General features: G+C 41.5%; 1 protein-coding gene across 2 annotated transcripts in view; it reads right to left on the bottom strand.

Moving 5' to 3' along the window:
- LOC138246404 (E3 SUMO-protein ligase ZBED1-like) overlaps nt 1–7,624 on the bottom strand; it is a 169,139-nt gene that overhangs the window by 28,402 nt on the left and 133,113 nt on the right. The window lies entirely within an intron of this gene.

Raw genomic sequence — 7,624 nt, 5'->3', positions numbered from 1 at the left:
CTAAAAATAAAAAAAAAATAAAAAAAATAAAAATAATGAATTGCAACCAAACAATCAATGATTACATTTAACATCAAAATGATTTTTTCTTTTCCATGTAAATTATGTTTTTTCTTTTCCATGTAGGCACTACATCACCAGACCCTAGAGTTGTGCAGGCTAAAGAATGTATAATAGGGAAACAATACCTTATTTTCCATACACTCCTTTTATAAAACATATTACTTGGGAGTCACATAAGTTTGTGCCAGTAACCTACACAACAGTCATAAAACGGTGTCTAGGCACTTGCTACAAGCAAAATTTTCTTATTTGCACAGCTAGTTCTCCATAATTGGTACCTTAATTGCAGTTATAAATCCTTGATATTCCTGCCTATTCGTAATTGTTAAGCATTTTTCTGTAAGGCAAAAGCTCTTTTGTCTGCTTAAAAGAGGGAAAAAGCTCTGAGCCGTTTCTGAACGGCTTACAAAAGTGGGAAGAGGAGTAGGACATCATGTACATACCTAGTGAGGATACCAACACTAACGACGAGGCTTGTGATATGGAGATGATCTCCTCCTACATGGAGCCCAAAAATGCTAAATAACAGTACTTCCACTATGGAAGAGATGGAATGGGTTGCTGTTGAGACTGCGGCTGCAGTTGGTGCTGTGGAAGAAACAAACGAGAGGAAGGCGTAACAGCAGGAGGTGGAGGAGGAGGAGGAGAGGAAAGTGAATGTGAAGGACTGGAAGGAGGGAGCACCACGTCTAAATGACGTGAACGGGATCTGGAGGTTAGGGATATATTCTAGATGACAGGGGCAGTGACGAGACTTAATTCTGACAAGACTGAAGTCATCCTGTTTGGTAATCAGTCTTCCTTTTGGTTGCCTGCTTGGTGGCCGGAGAATTTGGGTACCCTTCCAACTGCAGTGCGACAACAAGCTTTCTTTTGGTGACCAAGACAACGCAGTTACTTCAGATACATTTGTTACTTTAAGAATGATAAAAAAAATCTCAAATACATCCCCTCTGACTTGCAAAAAACAGTGGTCATCTCAATGGTGCTTTCCAAAACTGACTACTCCAATGGGTTACATCTCAAAACACAACAACAACACCTGAATAAATTACAAATGTTACAAAAGGCTACAGCAAGATTACTAACTGGGACCTCGAAGTTTTACTCGGCAACCACAACAATTAGGAAGCTACATTGGCTACCTGTCAGACAGCGTATTACGTTCAAAGTACTTTGTACTGCTTATAAGGGTTAACGTGCTGAAGGCCCCCTTTATCTAATGCAAATTGTAACTGGTATAGGCCCAACTGAAATCTTCAGTCTGCCCTGACCAAGCCCATGGTGGTATCCAGATTCAAAAGAGTTAATTGGGGCAGAAGAAGCTTTTACATCAGCACTGCAAAAATTTTGAATCAATTACCATTCCATATTAGGTCTGTCACACAGTCTGTTATCTTAAAGACAGAGCTTAAGACATTAATTTTTGGGATTTAGACGTCAGCATTCTCGGTTTATCAGAGCCAGCGCCAGGACACCTTCAGGTAACGGTGCGCTCTATAAATAAGTCTAACATAAAATAATAAGCAATAATGGGCAGACCAAGAGTTTGAGTGGCATCAAGAGTGCGAGAGCAAGTAATGCCATAAAAGAAGCAGGGGGATGAGACACTCCAGGTGCAGAGAATCGACAAGAGTACCTCAAGATGTTCAAGAGGATGCTCCTTCCTCTTAATGCCACGGTCTACTTGGTCAAGGCAACATTTTTAAGTTCCTAATGGCCTTTGAGGGATCATAGCTGAATCAGTGCTCTTTTCAAAGTGTCAAGGGGTGGCAATTTTGGTCACCCATTCACAGGGTATCAATCCCCTCATAAACCACACATGGGCTTAAGGTATGATGGTGAGTGACCACCTCAATTCCTGAACCCCAATCCACAGCATCAAGAGAGACCAATGGCGAGCAGGAAGGAAGCATTAGGGGCTTACGAATCATTTATATGAAATTACACTAATTTACCCCTTCTAGGCGTCGCTTCCACTGATGTCTGCATTATACCCATAACCCTGTGTCCTACTGTTCATGCAGGAAGACAGAGAATTGGAAGGACCTCCTATTTAAACACTGTCAACATCAAATGTAGGCAGAATATGGGCAATTGTACCACAGTGACAGAGATCACTGACACTGATGACCTAGCTTGGAACAGTCTGGTTGGTGTTTGACTGATGACAAGTCGGGGTTAGCTAAGAGACGGAAGATGTGAGCATTACTAATGCCAAACTGCAGTTTCTTAAGCATCACTACCAGTGGCCCTGAAATGCTCAGTGTAGCTCATGCACATATGTTTAATTCGGTTTTTAAGGGCTGGGCTTATTACTGAAGTTTGGTTTTGCTCACTGTCCCCATCAATTAATTATGAAAGAAAAAATACAACCCAAAAAAATAAGGAGAAAACACTACCATAACCCTTAGAAATAACGAATGACCTTTCTATTTTTTTGCACACCTCTATTTGTTAAACATTCAAAAAGCAACAAACATAAAAATTAGTTTAAAGTAAATACACATCTGCTGTACCTTTTATCTATAATTTTGAAATAAGCAAACAAAATATAATCCACGCCCTAACCTTACCCAACAACAAGAAAACAATGTAAGTTAGTATCACAATGACACACATTCACCCATGTAATATCAATGCATTCCAAAGTATTAACCTTCTGTGCTCACTGTGTGGACAATTAGTCCCAGAAAACAAAGTGCCTCCATAACCATATTGCAATGTTTTCTACAAAAACTGACCCAACGCTACCGGAGGAAACCCCAACACTTGGGCACCATTTCAAGTCAAGCTCTGGTTTCCAAATGGTGTCAAATTTTGCACTTTCATCTTGCAAATTCAAAGAAAGTATTTTCATCACTAAAATGCTCCACATGCATCAGTGGTTCATCATACTATGGCACTATAAAAGGGTTAGGTTGTAGAATTCCCCGTATAGGCCCTTTTTTTGTAGTAATGAAAAGATTACGATTTGTGTGGAGGGTACGTTCCAATTTACGTAAAACCCGGACCACAAATTGTTCATCGGGACAATGGGATCAGTAAACACAAATTTAACAAGCAGTTAGTTTACGAAAATAAGACAAAATACGTCACTGCTGCGCAATTTTTCGTATTACAATTCCTCAAGATGTCTTGGCATTTCTTAAGGTACGCTAATGACTTTTTCTTTTATGCAACAGCTGATCAGAAGCGGCTGCTAACTTTAAAAGTGGTGGGGCTAAATGCACATTTAGACTTTTGTGAAATCTTATTTGGCGATCTTCGGGGATTCAGCACACATTCACTTCAGCCATTAGACTTCGTGTCCTGAGGTCATCCTTTCGTCTCATGGAGTCGCGCTGCTTGCCTGTTGATAAGTTTGATGGCCAGGGGAAAATAAACCTGAGCTCCCCAGCCATTCCAAGAACTGCTCTTATGCTGCTTGAAATAATAAACAGCATTACGACAGTGGTTGGACTGGCTGGGGCAGGCAGACCCAATGCTCCCTTGAAGACCAATGGAGATGTGTCTTTGCTGACACAGCTCCATGGTTGCTTTCAGTGTGGAAGACAGAATTGCGCATGTCAGGTTGGCCACAACATAAATAGCAGATATCTGACATATGCAGCTCCGTCAACAAACTCAGCTGCTTATCCCACCCACCCAAGTCTTTCAGGAGAGAATTGTAGACCCACCCATAAGAAGGAAAAATGAATGGAGGTACAGGCAGTTTAAATGAAATGCTACACCGGGGAGCCTAGGAGAGAGTTGCCCTCGGCAGCAGCGGGTCACCACCCCTGCGCCTCTGAAGGAACTGCAGCCGATACAGGCTTCTCCTCCCTCACATCCCCATATTGGTTCTATTGCACCCAATAAAATACTCATTGCAACCACACCAATGGTACACAACACAAACCACTTCTTAGGGGGCTGAGCCAAGCTCCATTTGTTACCATTATAGTCTTACTCGCACTCACTTGACAGCTTAGTGCCACATTTTTCTCTTCCAATATGACATGCATTGATCTAGTTTTTCTCAGTCATCAGAAAAGGCTGCAAAAGATGGCAGTCAAAAGATACACACTTTCATATGCTCCACAACATCGGTAGCTAACGAGTTTAAATGTGCGTCCTTCTATTGCAGTCATAGCATACATATTGGACGGATCAAATGGATAAGTGTAGACACAGTGCTGGGTGAGTTTAAACAATTTTATTTAGGGTTATTCATTTTGGTTCATGAATAATATCAGGACAGCGTTTAAAAAATATATTATATACTGATATCGCTGCATCCTTGTTCAAAAAATGTTTCATTATATTTAGGCGAAGAAGCCATTCACTTTATCTCTGTCGTAGAAAAAGTTCCATGTTTCCACTCCCTAAAGTTCTGTTTTGGTCAATAGACAAGAAAGTGAAGTTATGACACACTTCATAGTGTAGGTTTAAGTGTTCTGAAACTGGATGCCTCTAGTCAGATTTGGAGAAGTTTCTATAGTGTCCCTGAATTCTGTTTTTACTGGCTGGATGGTGCTCCCTATTAAAAGCATTCGGACATGTGGAACTTGTTTTTTTCAATATTCAACTGATGTTTGTTGTATCTGATACAGAAAGAGAGGTCTAGGAAGTCCATGTTGGTTTTGGATATGTTGAAGCTGAGTGTTGTGTTAAAGTCATTTTGGTTATTTCTTCAAATGCAAGCTTTAAGAAGGTGATCAGTATATTATCAGTGAACTGACATTCAGTGCCAGGATACCTTGCTGGGTAAGATGTGTGCTATACTAACACGCATAACATGACATGACATGAGTGCACACAGTGCATGACACGGTTGGTAACTAATGCAAAATCATTAACCTGTAACCGCTCCTTCACCGGAAGTCCTTTAAAGAGACAGGTGTACCCAAATGAGAATTCAGCACCGTTAGTTTCTTGGAGTTCTAGGTAGATGGTGTTGAGGATTAGAAATTATTAGACAAAAGTCAAACATCTCCTGTGTCATGTCATTTGTTTCTAAGAAATGTGTTGATCTGCTGGCGAGTGCCATAATTGCCATCCCTGGTACTGACACATGTGAATACACTGAGCACATCAATGTCTGCATAGTGAAAGCATCTTGCAATTACAATACTTTACATTACCGGATTGGTAAGGTGCATGGCTACCCAAAACCAGGCTTCCCCAGTAGGCAACCAACTTTACTCTACTTTGGGGGAAAAGGTAAGTTTTTTATTGTTTGTGAAAGCACAGCCACTTTTTTTCACTTCTCAGGCTCACCGGAAGAGAATTCCTTAACTTAGGGGCTAAATAGGAAAAAGATTGACCGCCACCCCTGCCTGTCCTTATCCTGGGTATGGCAACGACGTCGATCGAAGAGATCTCCTCAGTAGATAGGGAAAAAAACTGTTGAAGAATTTTTGGGCCCTGCTTATGTGTGGCCCGATGAACCACACAGAGTCTTGAACTGGGCCCTTCTCCAAACTGGAAGCCAGTGCAGGGTTCTGAGACCTCCAGTTGCTAAACAACAACATTTTGGAACTGAAAAAGAATCCTAGCTGCTGCATTTTGAGTAAGTTGCAGTTTCTGAATTACTGCTTCAGGGCTCCCTAAGTAAATAGAGTTTACGTAATCCAGGCATGATAACATCAATCCCTGAATAATAATCCTTCTGGCTTCAAACAGAAGCCATTTCAGGATTTTAAGGAGGGCGCGCAACAGGCCAAAGCAGGTGCCTGTGATCCTATTTGGCTGTGAGACCACAGAAAGCTTGTGGTCTAGTATAAAAGCCAGGATTTTTACTTCGGTTTTCGGAGGCGGGCGCTCAACCATTATAGAAGACCAGCTGATTTGTTGCCAGATGGACGAGTGGTTGCCAACCACCAGTCCCTAAGTTTTCTCACCATTTAATTAAAGACAACTATCTCCCATCCCTTTGGCTACCTCCGTCAGACACCTATTGACCATTGTGGAGATGCTCTGAATATCCTGGAGTAGTGAGATGACCAATTGAGTTATCATCCGCATAGGAAACCATCGCAAATCCAAACGTCCCTATAATACCAGTACCCGCAGGAAAGCCTGTCTGGGTAGGATGAAGGATATTATTGGACTTCAAAAATGTTGAGAACATATCTTGACTTTCTTGCAGAACATCCTCGGTAGTAAGAATAAAGTATGGTATGTGAATGCAGTGCTTTCTCCTAATCCGGAATAAGCAGAATCTATTCCAGAAATAAATGTCTTCACTGTAATGTTGGTATGCCCAGTTTCTTCCAATAAAAGGAGATTGCCAATTGAGATGACAAAAGACATTGCCAAAATAAAATACTATAGTGTTTTGTTATCACCCTTAGGGCATGAGCAATAAGGCTGTTGTGGGTTCACCTTGGTGCCTGGGTTGGACACCCTTATTTTAGCTGCAGGCCCAACACTTATGCCTTTTAGCATATTTTATTTTACTAATTTTATTATTAGCATGGCTCGTTTTCACTTACTTGTTTTCTGAGAACACATAGTTGCTGGCGCTACACATTTATCAGACTTTTTTAAACACCACACATTGTGCTCTGTTTAAGGCTGTCATGTTCAGTACATGATATTCCATTCCATATTGCCATTCCAGGAGTTTAAAAGACAGTCCCAAATCAGTAGACGTCAGGCCTCTTCCTAGAACATCGAAAGGTTTAGCATATAAACATTGCATAGGCCTAAATGGACCATCGTTCCAGCCACGGCCAATCTAAGACGAATATCATTCTATTGACCGCTCTGCTGATCCTTCAGGCACTGGAGGGGATTGCTTTCAGACAACAGGCAGGCATGTGCCAACCTTTTCTGGTATGGGGTCGGGTTCCCTTCCTTACACCGTGCAGAATCGTTACCACCACTATGCTCTCAGGTTTTAGACATTTGGTGTAGGTTAGGAATATATAGGCTTTTATAATCATACAAGATAGTGGGGGTTTTCATTTTCTTCACTTCGACTGCTGATAACAGTATTAGGCCTCTTCTGCCTAGTAATCGCAGCCCACGCATTGTACACTAGAATGCATTTGCTTCAATAAATATATTGAAATCCATTCTGCACCTCTGTTTACCACAACTTCCCCTGAGGAGTCATAGTGTCATGTCCAGGTAGCTACAAATCACCTCGTCCTTTTCAGGGTGGGTGAGGCACTGCGTGAGCTAGACAGGAATTAGGTCAACAACTTCTAGACGGAGTGGGACCAACCCAGTCACCCAAATGGGGTGGTGTTGCTGCCCTACACACGCAGTTCTATTACCATCATGGAAACCGTACCACAAGACAAATGACCTCTGGGTTGGTGGGAGAAAAGGAGAAAACAAAAACAGATTAATTGGTATGCAATACTTTCTTCCAGTAAACTGTCAATATAAATTATGGATACCGTAAGTGTAAGGCACTCCCATATTTACAGTAAACCCTCCAACCCTTACAATCCACCCTCAGATACATTTGGTGCAATTCTGCCAAATCAAATGCATACGATGACAGAGTGCACTTCTTAATTTTGACAGGTCACCGTAATATAGATGTCTTCCTAAACTATCCCAG

The sequence above is a fragment of the Pleurodeles waltl genome, chromosome 7 (genome assembly GCF_031143425.1).
Source record: "Pleurodeles waltl isolate 20211129_DDA chromosome 7, aPleWal1.hap1.20221129, whole genome shotgun sequence".
Taxonomy (NCBI): Eukaryota; Metazoa; Chordata; class Amphibia; order Caudata; family Salamandridae; genus Pleurodeles; species Pleurodeles waltl.
The sequence above is the reverse complement of the archived record's forward strand: the minus strand, read 5'-3'. Positions and strand labels throughout refer to the sequence as shown.